We start from the raw sequence: 1,965 nt of genomic DNA, 5'->3' as shown, positions 1-1,965 counted from the left end.
GGCCTCCTGGTACTTACCACAAGTTGTGCTCTTCCACTGACTGTGCAGAAAGAGGAGGCGGAGTAAACCCATTGTATATACCCCACAGCCCAGGCCTTTTGCCTGGTCTGTTTTGTGAATGGGGGTTGCAGGGTGGGGGTCATGGAAAAACAAAAGAAACTAGTACCTTCTGCTTTCTATCTCAGATGCTGACTCTTGAACCAAGCCATGATGTTGGGAGGAAGTCCAAGCAGCCTGTGGAGAGGTCTAGCTCAGTTGGTTAGAGCATTGTCCCGATATGCTAAGGTTGCTAGTTTGATCCCCAGTCAGGGCACATGTGGGAATTAATCAATGAATGCATTGGAACAACAACTCGATGTTTCTCCCTCCCCTTCTCTTTCTATAACCAGCTGACAGCCAGAATTAACTTGTGAACCTAAAGTGGACCCTCCGTGCCCCAGTTGAGTTGGTGTAGTTGATGTCACATGGGTCAGAAATGACCATCTCTCCTAATCTTTGCCTAACTTGCAGAACTGTGAGCAAAATAAATAATTGTTAAAAAAGAAAAAAGCAGAGCATCAACCACAGTGTTAGGCAGACCTGAAATAGGCATCTTTTTTCCAGAGTCCCGGACGTGAACAATGTAAAAAGGATGAACCTAGTGATTACATCTTTGAGGCACAATAATTTCATTATGAAGTTTCCTTCTTCACTTCTGACCCCGAGGGGAGAGGATTATTAAAATTATGTCATTACCCATCAGGCTGTCAGAAAAGCCCAAACTCTTTTTTTTCCAAAGAGAGCTACAGAATAAGAGAAATGATCGAAGTGAATAGCTGTCTGCTAATCAAATATAATTTCCATACTCTCCACATTTCTTTGATGAGATATTTTAAGCTGCAAAGAGGGAAAATGCTTTTTCCCCTCTCCAGGTAATTGGGGTTAGTCATGAACACAACCAGACCAATGTGCCAAGGAAGGCCAAGAAACAGACGTGCACCCTACCTGACCACTCATGTGGAGGGGTCTGTTCAAATGGGTGGGGGTGGAAACCATCAGGTTTAGTGTCCTGTGATGGAAAAGGAGACAGTGGGGAAGTGGGCACTGACCGTGCCCTCTGGACCTAATGTTTCCAAGATCATTGCTGCCTGGGTTAGTCCAAACCCCCATGTGTGGGCCCCACACTGCACAAATGTGAGGCTTGAGGCATTTCATGATCATCCCTGCACAGACCCACTGAGTTTTCATTTAGCTATGGGAAAGCAAGTCTTATTGAATTGACCATTTACTCTTCTGTGTATATTTGCCAAACTTTAATGGAGACTGACAAAGTTTTGAGTTGGAGAGTGTAGAAATAAGTGATATTTGTTGTTTTCCACCATCATTCAGTTGTTCACTCGTGTAAATGTTTGTTGCCTACCATGTGCAGGCATTGGGGAGGGATGGGTGAACTGAAGAACACAGCGCAGCTCCTTGGAGCTAACATGTGGTGGCAGCTGGAGACAAGTGAACTGTTGATGACGATGCCACGTGGAAGGAGCTCTGATAGGGAGGCATGAGGATGATGAAAGCACATGTCTTGGGCACCCACCTCAGACTTTGAGGATCAGAGAAGACTTCTTGGAGGATGCGGTAGCTAAGCCAAGTCCTCAAAGATGTGTAGGGGTGAAGAAAATGTAGCCGTTGGGGAGAGGAACAGGCAAGTGTGAAGACCTGATGGGAGAGAGAATGTTGCTTGGCTCAACCTAGAAGTTCTGAGCTTAGAGTGAGAATGGGGAGGTGGCAGGGGAGAGGCAGGGCTAAGGAAAGGGCTTTGTTAAGGCGTTTCTATTTTATCCTGAGTGCATGGGGAGCAGTGAGGGGTTTCAACTAGAATATACAAGTCATGATTAGACTGGCATTTAGAAAGGAACTTTTAGCCTCAGCGAACAGAGAGAAAGGAGTCAGAGGCATCAGGGAAACGGTCTTCAGAGGTTCTGAATTAGG

At 45.8% G+C, this 1,965-nt stretch overlaps 1 non-coding gene across 1 annotated transcript; it reads left to right on the top strand.

The window, feature by feature from the left end:
- Window positions 1-133, top strand: LOC119034874 (small nucleolar RNA SNORA51). The gene has a single exon (XR_005079654.2). It is a non-coding gene; the product is annotated as a small nucleolar RNA SNORA51 (small nucleolar RNA).
- The last annotated feature ends 1,832 nt before the right edge of the window (window positions 134-1,965 follow it).

The sequence above is a fragment of the Artibeus jamaicensis genome, unplaced genomic scaffold (genome assembly GCF_021234435.1).
Source record: "Artibeus jamaicensis isolate MK-2021 breed Jamaican fruit bat unplaced genomic scaffold, CSHL_Jam_final contig_851, whole genome shotgun sequence".
In the NCBI taxonomy this organism is placed as follows: domain Eukaryota; kingdom Metazoa; phylum Chordata; class Mammalia; order Chiroptera; family Phyllostomidae; genus Artibeus; species Artibeus jamaicensis.
Note: the sequence above shows the minus strand (reverse complement) of the source record. Positions and strands in the feature narration are given on the sequence as shown.